This window comes from Phalaenopsis equestris, unplaced genomic scaffold (genome assembly GCF_001263595.1).
Source record: "Phalaenopsis equestris unplaced genomic scaffold, ASM126359v1 Scaffold001081, whole genome shotgun sequence".
Classification (NCBI taxonomy): Eukaryota; Viridiplantae; Streptophyta; class Magnoliopsida; order Asparagales; family Orchidaceae; genus Phalaenopsis; species Phalaenopsis equestris.
The window spans coordinates 1,221,612-1,234,689 of NW_018165520.1; positions in this window are offsets into that span (position 1 = coordinate 1,221,612).

Here is a 13,078-nt window from a genome sequence, read left to right on the forward strand (position 1 = left end):
TAAACTCTTTTTGGTATTTTTAATGTTTGAAAATGAAATAAAAACTTACTAAAGATAACTTGAGTTTATGTAAAAGAAAAGCACTGAATACAAAATATATTTCTCCTTATTATGAATTATTAATAAATATAGGAATTCTGTTGTGGAAGTATTCAAATTGTGTTATGCTAAATAGGAGCAATATTATTCTTTACGCTTACTAGAGATGCTATAAAGAACATTGTCTATTTTAAAGTTTGAATAGTTCTGAAGACTGGTTAGGCATGGAAGATACAAGCTCTCACTCTAGAGTTCCCTCGATTTCCTCTACATGGGGGCTAACATCTCGTATCAAAACCTAAAACAATAAACAAAGTTGGGGGCTTTAAACTGTCACTCTAAAGTCCTCTAACTCTACACCCTTCAAAGATTATCTCCCTATTTGTTTGCACTCAATCATATGAACTACATTCTCATTCATACAATCTCATGCGATTTTACCCAATTGTTGACTGAGACAATACCACCTCGGTTCTTACATGTTCTCACAACAAATTTTAACATCTAGATGGGCCAGATCAAGAAGTAAATGAAGTACATGGAATTAAATCATCACAACTTCTTCCAACATTGAAGATTAATACTCTTCACAACTTCCATCAAACACTTTAATTACTTATCATTTTAAGGAGAAAGATAAAGAAAACTACTCAGAATCTATGGAGAAAACAAAACCACACTTTAGTTCAAAAGTAGAAATCATTTTCAAACCAACAAGAAGTCTCCATTAAAATCAAAAGTAGTTTAAAACAAAGATCAAAACTTATCTCAAATCCTCCACCAAATTCTTAAAGTTCTTTTGAATCTCTTCTCTATTACAACACTCTTAACTCTCAAATTAAAACTATAAACAAAAGGAAAATAAATTTGTGGTACCTGAAATTTTCTCCAAAAGCTTCTTCATGAACTTGTTCAAGAAATTTTCAGAACTTCTTAAGATTTTTCAGGACTCCCCCTTTTTAAAAGTCTTTTTATAATTTTCCAAGTGGTGCATTAGTATCTGATACACTGAAAATATATGCATCTTTAGAACCATATTTTATACCTATTTTTGGTGATATTGCACTTTAATGGAAGTTATTTTGATGTTTTCTTGCATATTGTTGATTTTTAAGACTTAAAACAAAAAGGAAGCAAAAAAGATGAAATTTGACGTTAAAATGATGTTTTTTAGGAAATACTCACCGCCGACAGCGCCAAGGTCAGCGCTGACGAAGCAAAACAACCAAAAGCTGGAGGGTTTTTACTCAGCGCTGACTGGTGCCAGACTAGCATCGACGACGTCAAAGGCAGTTCAGACCCCGTTTCTAGAAGGTTTGATGTAGTTGGATGATTTTTTAAGAGTTTTGGAGGCACCTCTTGTAGAACCTACCTTGGGCTTTATTTGGGGTCGAATTCTATCAGAAAATAGGCTCCTTTACATTTTTCGCTCCTTTACTTTCATTTTTTGCTCTACAACATTCCACTACACTACATTTCCATAATCCATCTTCATTCCACCACATATTATAGTCAATTAGTAATTTTGCTTTCATAGTTTAGAGTTTTTGTGGTGAGATTTAGTGTGAAACTTTCTGTAAGAGTGTTGGAGAAGGAGAAAAGTGAGAGTGTTATTCTTCTTGCATTTCTAATGAAAGACTACAAAGGATTTGCTTTAAGAAAGAGTTTCATATAAGTTTTGTTTGTTTATTAGTGTTGTATGAACTTTCTTTTATATATGAAATTTGTGTTTTGGTGTGTCTTTCTCATGAAGACACTTATGAAGTCTGAGTAATTTCCTCTATCTTTCTCCCTACTCTGAGATTTAGAGAAATGAAGAGATGATATAAATGTGCCATAATTAAAATATAAAATAAATTGTGATGATTTTTCAACTCTGAACTCAATATACTTTCAATTTGGCCAATTGATTTATTAAAATATGTTGTGAAACATATGATCCAGGAAATGGAGTATGCGTTCTACAACAGCGTGAGGATCACATTTGATTTCATGAAAGAGAAATTCGTTCATGAAATTAAGTACAAATAAATAGGGAAATACTCTTTGTTGCGTGTAGAATTGGAGAATCTTTAGGGTGACATACTAAAATCTCCAATTTGGTCTTAGTGTTTAAAAACTAAAGCGAGAGTTAGCTTTCAGGTGAAGGGAAGTGGGAGCTCTAGAGTGGGAGCCGGTATCCTCCTAGCGTAGCCACGAATTTATAGATTAAACCTAAGATTAACCAATGATTTTTTATGCACTGTATCAGGGTAGAGAATAAAATTGCTCTTATTTGGAACAATACATATTATAAACATTTATCTCATCTCATTTCACAAGAATTTCATTGTAGTGGGAAGGTGTTTTTTCACATAAGAAATCTTCATTACATAAACATAATTAGTAGATTAGTAGTTATTATTAAAAATTTACATTTCTGTTTTGCTAATAGTTAAGTAATTTAGTTTGGTTAATATCCAAACATTCAAAATTAGTGACAGTGATTTCGTTTGATTTTCTGTAAATTTCATGTTAAAATTTATCATTGCTAACTTACACCTTTTCCGTGGGATCGATATTTGGGGCTTAAATAGAAAATCCATTATTACATGATAACGATACGTATAATTGCGTAGAATCTCATTATTAATTACCTACAATTATATATATTTTACACAACTTACTTTTCATACAAGGGTTAAGTTTTTGGCGTTGTAGTGGTGTCAACTTCATAAATCCTTACATTAAAAAATCGGATCAAGTTTTTAGCGCCGTTGCCGGGGAAGGTAACAGTTAAATTTAATTAAATTTAATAGTTTTGATAAATTAAGAAATTTAGAGATTATATATATACTATACAAATATATAAAAACAAAAAATAATCCAAAAAAAATTTAATTAGATTGTATTTTTAAAGAATTTTACTTAGCATACTTTATTTGTTTATGCGAAATATTAGATCTGAAGGTTAGCGCCTTACGATTCATAATTAGAATGTACTATTAGAAAAATTTGAAAACAACAAAGAGAAATTAAGAATTCGAAAGAAATGAAAAATAATATAGAAAATCCAATAAATGAGAATCGACAGAGACCTTTAAAAAATTATGCGAATCTGACAACATATGAACTTCATTTAACTATTCAAAATCCTGATGTTGCTACTAATTCATTTGAGTTTAAACCTGCAGTTATCCAAATGGTACAAAATAATCAGTTTGGAGGATCACCTATTGAAGATCCTAATTTACATCTTGCTACTTTTCTTGAAATTTGTGCTACATTTAAATATGGTGGAGTGTCTAATGATGTTGTTAGGCTTAGACTTTTTTCTTTTTCATTAAGGGATAAAGCCAAGGCTTGGTTAAATGCATTAGCACCTGGATCTATTAGAACTTGGGGAGAACTATCACAAAAATTCTTGGCTAAATATTTTCCACCCTCGAAAATTGCTACTTAGAAATGATATTACTTTTTTTTTGTCAGTTTGAAAGGGAAACAATATATGAAGCCTGTGAAAGGTTTAAGGATCTTCTTAGAAAATATCAACAAAATGCTTTACCAAATTGGTTAATAATTCAAACCTTTTATAATGGATTAGTAGGATCATTAGGATTTATTATAGATGCTGTTGCGGGTGGATCATTAATGTCAAAGCCTTTTGATGAAGCATACTCTTTAATTGAAGAAATGACTACTAATAATTTTCAATGGCCCTCTGAAAGGGTAAATCTTAAGAGAGTAACCATTATTTATGAATCTGATGCCATGTCTATTTTGGCATCTTAAATTGCTGCTATTTTAAAAAAGATTGATCAAATAGGAGTGAACTATTCTCAAATACCTCCAGTATTAGAGGAAAATTCACTAGGACAGATTATTGATACTCAACCATCTTATGAAACCTTAAATGCTATAACTAATCAAAATAATGATCTCTAGTCTAACTATTTTAACCCTAGATGGAAAAATCACCCTTATTTTAGTTGGAATAATTATAATAATTTGGTGAATCCATCTGGAAATCTGAACAATAAAAAAAATCCTACTTTTTGATCTTATTATCCTCCAGGATTTAACTCCAATCCTAACCCACAAGTTAAGGAAAAGAAGTTGACGATGGAAGAAGTGATGTTGAATATGAGAAATCAAATACAGAATCAAGGGGCTGCTATTAGAAATATTGAAAATCAATTAAGTCATATTGCTACTGCACTTAGTAACAGACCTTCGGGAATTCTTCCGAGTACGGTGGAAGTTAATTCAAAAGAACAAAATAAAGAGCAAATTAAAGCTATTCAATTACGAAGTGGAAAAGAAATAGAAACAAGGATCCAAAGAGAAACTGAAGTTAATGAAGAGAAAGAAGAAATGGAAAATGATCAACAGGAAAATGATCAAACACAGGTTCCTTTTGAAAAACCATCAACTCTGTTTCCTTAAAGACTGAAGCAGAAGAATAAAGATAAATAATTTACAAAATATTGGAAATCCTTAAGAAGTTAATGATAAATATTCTTTTTGTTGAAACTTTGGAACAAATGCCAAGTTATGTGAAATTTATGAAGGATATACTAAATAAGAAAAAAAAAAGTTTAAAGATCATGAGACCGTTGCACTCAGTGAAGAGTGTAGTGCTATTATTCATAAAAAGCTTACTGAAAAACTAAAAGATTATGATAGTTTTACTATACTTTGTGCAATTGGTGAAAAGTTTTATGGAAAAGCTTTATGTGACTTAGGAGTGAGTACTTAGGAGTGAGTATCAATCTTATGTATCAATCTTATGCCCTTATCAATTTTTAAACATTTAGATTTAGGAGAAATTTCTCTTACTACTGTAACACTTCAGTTAGCTAACTAATCAATAACTTATCTCAAAGGAGTTATAGAGGATGTACTAGTAAAAGTGCATAAATTTATTTTTCCTTTAAACTTTATTATATTGGTTATGGAGGAAGATAAAGAGATTCCTATTAACTATTATTTTAGAGAGACAATTTCTTGCAACAAAAAGAGTTGTAATAGATATACAAAAAGGAGAATTAATAATGAGAGTTAATGATTAGGAAGTGAAATTTAATATAGCCAAAACTATGAAATATCCTGCAATAGAAAAAGATAATGAATGTTTCAGGATGGAAGTAGTTGATTATCTAAGTAATGAACAGTTTAAGAAAGAATTTGATAGTAAATTTAAGCAAGGAGAAATTTTTTAGAATGAAGATAAAATTAATGGAGAAGATTTGAATTATATTAAGGGCAAATTTGAAACGTTAGACTTGATGGAAAATGATTGTAAAAATCTTATTCGTTCAAGTATTAAACCACCTAAACTTGAATTAAGGATATTACTTACCCATTTAAAGTATGTATTTTTAGGAAAGTCGTCTACATTGTCGGTTATTATATCTTCTGAGTTAACTAAGATTCAGGAACAAAAGTTGATATAAATGTTAAAAAAGTATAAAAAGGCTTTTGGATGGACTTTAACAGATATTAAAGGAATTAGTCATTCAATTTATATGCATAGAATTTTATTAGATGAACAACATGAACCTAAAGCTGATCCTCAGAAAAGATTAAACCCAATAATGAAAGAAGTTGTTAAAAAAGAGATTTTAAAATTGTTAGATGTTGGAATTATATATCCTATTTTAGATAATGCTTGGGTAAGCCCAAGGAGGAGTGACAGTTGAAGAAAATGAGAAGAATGAATTAATACCAATAATACAAGTAATTGGTTGGCGAATTTGCATTGATTATAGAAAATTAAATATGACCACCATAAAAGATCACTTTCCTTTACCCTTTCTAAACCAAATGTTGGATAGATTGGCTGGGAAAAAGTAATTTTGCTTTTTAGATGGATATACCAGTTATCACCAAATTCCAATTGCTCGAGAGGATTAAGAGAAAACAACTTTTACAAGCCCATATGAAACATTTGTTTTTCGTAGAATGCCTTTTGGACTATGCAATGCACCTGCAACATTTCAAAGATGTATGATGTCAATTTTTAGTAATTTTATATAACATGGAATGAAAGTGTTTATGGATGATTTTTTCATATTTGGAACTTCATTTGAATTATGTCTTAATAATTTAGAAAAAGTTCTGGAAGTATGTGAAAAAGTTAATTTAGTATTAAATTGAGAAACATGTCAATTTATAGTTGCAGGAGGTATTGTACTTGGGCATAAAATTTTTGAAAAAGACATGGAGGTAGATCTTGCAAAAATCCAAGTTATACAAAAATTACCACCTCCTAATAAAGTTAAAGGGGTGAGAAGTTTTCTAGGGCATGCTGGTTTTTACACGCGCTACATAAATTTAAAAAATAACTAAGCCTCTATGCCAACTTTAAGAAAAAGATACGGAATTTGATTTTAATGAAGAATGCATAAAAACATTTGAATTATTAAAGAAAAAGTTAGTCACTGCTCTTATAATAGTACCACCTGATTGGGAAAAATCATTTGAAATAATGTGTGATGCTAGTGATTATGCTATTGGGGCTGTATTAGGACAAAAGGCACGACAAAGTTTTTAAAGTTATATATTATGCTAGTAAGTCTCTAAATGATGCTCAAATTAATTATACTACTACTAAAAGAGAGTTATTAGCTATTATTTATACCTTTGATAAATTTAGACCTTATTTAATTGGAACTAAACGTATAGTGCATACAGATTATTTTATTATTAAATACTTAATACAAAAGAAGGATGCTAAACCAAGATTAATTAGATGGATACTTCTATTGCAATAGTTTGATTTTACCATGATTGATAGAAAGAGAAGTGATGATCAAATAGCTGCTCATTTGTCTAGAATAGAAATGAAAATATTAACTAATTTTGTAAATGAAATTTTAGTAAATGAAATTTTAGATAAATGAAATTTTAGAGAATTTCTCTGATGAACAATTATATAGTATTGATGAAATTGATGTACAGTGGTGTGTCGATATAATGAATTATATTGTAAGTGATATTCTGCCACCTGATATTAAAAATCCACATTTAAAAAAGTTTATATATGATTCAAAAGACTATTTTTGGGATGACCCATATTTATATAAACAATGTAAATATCTAATTATTCGAAGATGTGTGTCTTATGAAGAAATTTAATAGATAATTGAAAAATGCCATAATTCTGAATTTGAAGGACATTTTGGAACAAATAGAATTGCATATAAAATTTTACATGCTGGATTTTATTGGCCTTCTATTTTTAATGATGTTAATGAATATATTAAAACATGTGATAGATGTCAACGTGTAGGAAATATTTCTAGAAAAAATGAAATGCCTCTAAATTACTCATTGTAAGTTGAAATTTTTGATGTGTGGGGATTAGATTTTGTGGGACCATTTATGCCTTCATTTGGAAACATATATATATTATTTTTTGTTGATTATATGTCCAAATGGATTGAAGCTATTATTGTACCTAGAAGTGATGATTGAAGTGTTTTTAAATTTTTAATTAAAAATATTTTTACAAGATATGGAATGTCGAGAGTAATTATTACTGATGGAGGATCTCATTTCAGGAATAAGAGAATCGAAAAATTAATTAAGAAATATGATATTGTGTATAAATTCTCTACTGCTTATCATCCTCAGGCTAGTGGTCTAGCAGAGATATCAAACATGAAATTAAATGCATTTTAGAAAAGTCTGTAAATCCTTATAAATTGGATTGGTCTGCTAGACTTGACACAACATTATGGGCATATAAAACTGCTTATAAGACTCCTATATGAATGTCCCCATACAGACTGATATTTGGAAAAACATGTCACTTACTTGTAGAATTAGAGCATAAAGCATTTTGGGCTATTAAAGAATTTAATTTTAATCTAAAAGATGCTGGTGAGAAAAAATTATTGCAACTCAATGAACTTGAGGAGATTAGAAATGAAGAATATGATAATGCAAAAATCTATAAAGAAAAAATGAAAATATGACATGATCGAAAGATTATTAAGAAAAAATTTGAACCTGGACAAGAAGTTCTATTATATAATACAAGATTGAGATTGTTTCCAGGAAAACTGAAATCGAGATTGTTAGGGTCATTTAAGGTAATTAAAGTTTATCATTATGGAACTATTGTGATTAAAGATCCTAACACTGAAAAGTTATTTAAAGTTAATGGACATCGTTTGAAACATATTATGAGGGGCACATACCTCAATTTAAAGAAGTTTTAATGTTAGGTCAACCCAACTAAACAAATAGTATGTCAGGCTGAGTATGTCAGGCTGAATAGTATGTCAGGCTGACGACGTTAAACCAAGTGTCTATGTATTACTATGTAACATTCAAAATTAGTGATAGTGGTTTCATTTGATTTTCTATAAATTTCCTGTTAAAATTTATCATTGCTAACTTACACCTTCTCCGTGGGATCGATATTCGATATTTGGGGGGTTTAAATAGAAAGTTCATTATTACTTGATAACGATACGTATACTTGCGTAGAATCTCATTATTAATTACCTATAATTATATATATTTTACACAACTTACTTTTCATATAAGGATCAAATTTTTGGCATTGTAGTGGTGTCAACTTCGTAAATCTTTAAATAAAAAATCGGGATCAGTAGCTCTTCAAAATATGTCCTGATTTGATGTATTTACTAAGGGATGCCTCATTTCACAAGTTATTTAATTATATTTTCATCATTGGTGGTTATAACTACCCATTTTTGCCAATATGTGCCTCAAATGTCCCTTCAAAATTAGTCAAAATGAATTAACCCGTCAAGTCACTGTCACTGGCGCTTAAGCGTGGGGCCTTTAGGCCTTAGGCGCGACCTTCTTTGTTTCACCGACGCTTAGGCGCCAAAATAATTTTGCATAATTTTTGCATTTTTGCTCCAAATTTGATCCTTTTTTAACTCCTTTTAGAATTTATCACATTTTTTACTTGTACTTGAAAGAAAAACACACAAATACCTTCTATTAAAGCGTAATATCTAAAAAATAGGTATAAAAATGTGTATAAAAATACGTATAAAAATGTGTATAAAAATACTATATATTTTAGGTGTATCAAAATCCCCCAAACTTAAAATGTTACTTGTCCTCAAGTGACACTTCAATCTTTAAAAACTAAATAAGTATGATTATGTATATGAGTTTGTTTAGGAGTTTCTAAAATTTTGTTCTAGAAATATAGTTGTCTAATGTAAAAAAAAATCTAGTGAATCAGACCAACTTAAAGTTTAAAAAATCCTGAAAGTGAAGAATTATGAAAAATATGAGTTCTTATCTAATTCAGATATACTTGTAGATTTTTCAAATATAAAACTTAGGCATTTTATTTCCATCACTTAAAATTTTTATTAAGTATAATTTTACTTACTATATTATATCCTTAAGCTTAAGAGTTTCTCAAGTTTTATACTTTAAAAAGATCAGATATGGAACTAATTTTTTATTAGGATCTAATCCTCAAGCTTCTCCTCCCTTTTTCAACTTTTTCTTTTCTTTTATTTTCTTTTTCTTTTTCTTTTCCTTTTCTTTTTCCTTTTTTTTTTCCTTTTTCATCTGGATAGACTTTTAATAATTTTGAATTCCACTCTTCCTTTCCAAAAGCAAAGAGTTGATAATTTTTTTTACTTAAAAACATACTAATAGTTTTGAAAATTAATTTCAATAAAAGAAATTTAAGTATAAAAAGTAAAAGTTTAAATTTCTAAACTTTTCAAAAATACAATATTTCCTACTAAAGATAATTACACAATATTTATCATTTCTCCATTTAAGAACTTTTAACTTTAAATTTTTCTATATCACTTATAAAATTTTAACTAAATTTTCTTACTCATTTCTATAATCAAATTTTTACTTCCCTAATATAACTTCATATACATGATCATTTTTTTTAGATCAAATTCACTTGTAGCTCATTTGAGGACAAATAAAATTCAAGTTTTGTCATATACATAATCATTTTTCTTTTCTAATCAAATTCATTTCTACCACATTTGAGAAAACATAAAATTCAAGTTTTGAAAATATTTTTCATCCCCCCCAAACTTAGATTTTTAACAGATTAAATAGTTTAGCAGCAAATATAAATAAGTAGAAATGAAAATTTGAAATAACATGCTTACAGGAATTTTTATACCCTAATTATACAAGTATAAAACTAAAAACAGGAGTAAAGTTAATTTTTGATTAATTTTTTATCATTTCATTTCAATTCACTAAGTAGTTGATATAAACATAAAAGCAAACAAACACATTGACTTTAACTTCACAATCTCAACATAAAAAAAAACAAGCACACTAACAAGATAAAAGAAAATATAGGGTAGCAAATTTCTGAAGTTAAAGTTTAAAATTATAGCTAGCAAGAATTTCAACTTTCATAAGACATAGAAATAAGTTCATTCCTAACTAATTAAAACACATTGCACAACAACAATTACTTCCCTAGAATTTGAAACACAATAATAACAAAACACAAACATTACAATAACAATTAGACAAAAGGTCTAACACATCACATATTCCAACGAGTATACAAACTCAAATGCATCAAGTGCACACCACAAAGTACATCACATATTACAAACATAAACAACCTTAATCCTTCTCCTCATCATCATCATTAGTGTCACCACTATCCCAAAATGTTACAGACTCATAATCAGGATACTTTGGATATGAAGGGAATTCCACTCCTTAGTTACCCCTAATAAGACTCTCCAAAGATGAGTGAAAATTCTCCTCATAATCACTATGTCTTTTGATATATCCATCAATATTATTTACAAAATTTTTTAAATTCAGTACATTATCTGCGGTAAAATTAATATTATCCATCAACATTTGCAATAATTGATCCTGAGATTCAGTAGGTTGACCTCTGGATGTAGATGGTTTTGAAGTAGATGGTCTAGATGTAGAAGCAGCGGAGGTGGATGCAGTGGACGTCGACATGCCATAACTTCTCGAAATTCCTCCTCTCCAACAAAAAATAGAGTGTTCAAAATATGATTTCACATTCACACTTGTAATTGGTTTTAAAGGCATCAACACTTCTTCCAACTATCATATTTAACTCTTGTTGGCTCACACAAAGAAAATATTAAGGAAGCAAATCCCAAACCTGCAGTAGTAGCAATAGTAGTAGAACTGATGATAGTCTGACAAATCAAAGCTCTAATGTTGATAGGATTGCACTGCTGGATACAATAACTCAACGTTGCTCTCTCTCTCTCTCTCGTAACTTCACTAAGATGATTTGTCAGTAATAGACGAGCTGAAATAAAGTAATGCCACGCCTTTGATGGTGTACTTAATACTTAACTTTGAAGTGGAAAAGAAGTGGAAAAGTTGACTCTCCTCTCAATTGTAATTTTCTAGAGTCCCTTCCAACAGTCAAAATTGATATAATCTCGTCCAGTTCGGTCTCAGTAGGACTATAGTTTGAATAAAATACAAAGTATCAGGTAGTAAATGGTAGAATATGTTGATTACCTCCGATGAAAAGGTACCAATTTGCCTCTAACCATGACTCGATCCTCTTCCGCGATCCTCTTCTGCCTCAAGGAGGTTTGCATAGAACTCTAGCACTGCAGAAATCACAGCTACAACAGAAAAACAACGGAATCATTTCCATTGTCACAGAACGATCAAATCCTCCACGGATCCACTTGAATTTTTATAATACCTCACAGGATTCAATTTTTCTGACTGTAGAGCGTCACTATATCTGTCTTGAGCTTTTGAACTAACAAACTTGCTTGAATCAAAGTGGGACTTCCCCTTGCTCCTCTTCATTCTTGGGGCCATTCTACAAATTTCACAAAATTTCACAATAATTTCAAAGATCGAGTATAATCTACTAAACTTAACTCCTATAAACTTAAACTATACTTTTTATGTAATTTTTATAGATTTTCTCAAGTTTTTCACCATGAATAGTAAATTTTGGGTACCTCCATAGTGTGCTCAAAATACATGGTGAAAATCCAAAATTTCTTCATAAAAGTGAAAATCTTACCTCAAGAAATTAAAATCTAGTAAATTTGACTTGAATCCACCAAGAAATATCCATAAAAAGGTTTTCCCTAAACTCAAAATCGTGAACGTCGGAGGAAGAAGATGATGGCAGGAGTGAAAAATGGCATTTTTCAGGGTTAATTTTCACTTTTAACCATTTGCAAACCGGTTTTCGTGAAACAGGGCTTAAGCTCGAATATGTGGTGCTTAGGCGCCTACCTCTCGAGTTGCCTCAAGCTTAAGCACGGGGTTGTGGCGCTTAGGCGCCAGTGCACAATTTTTGATATTTTTGAATTTAAGTAAAATGCGCTATTATCCAAAGTAAAGCACCCCTAAATGGTTTTATAACACTCCAATGACTATTTTCTTCCCCTTTAACTCTCATATCTCTAAAAATTCTCCAAAATAACTAATTTGATTAGAGGCTAAAATAACACAAAATTTTTCACAAACAAACACTTATATTCATTCACGAACTATTACAAACAACATTCAACACATAATTCTCATTCCAAAGAGTCTTGGATGAGAAAATTTTCCTAAATACAAACACTAAACAAACTTACACAATAACACACATAATCACATAAACACTAAAAACAAGACTTAACACTGATAAATAAAACAACTCTTAATAAGAAAATCTTAGCGTAGAACTTAATTTCATTCTTCATTTGTTGGAAGAAATTTCTGTCTCTCATTAGTCTCTCCTTGGGCATTTGGAATATAAAGTTGATAAAATGGACGGTGGTAGTGAGCTCTGATACAATCTTCTTCAATCTATTTTTGCTTAAGATACATCACTTTATCTGATTCCTCTATATAACTGGTATGGCTAAATTACATTTTTAATTGCCACTCAATATACTCTAGATGCACATTAACTTCATTTACCTTTGCCTCAATTGAATCCACGTGAACCTCAATTTTGTTGATCTTTTCCACTATTACTTCGATACTAACTGCTAAGAAACCGTTATACATCTCTTATGCACTCTGACTAATGAATTTCTTCCTCATG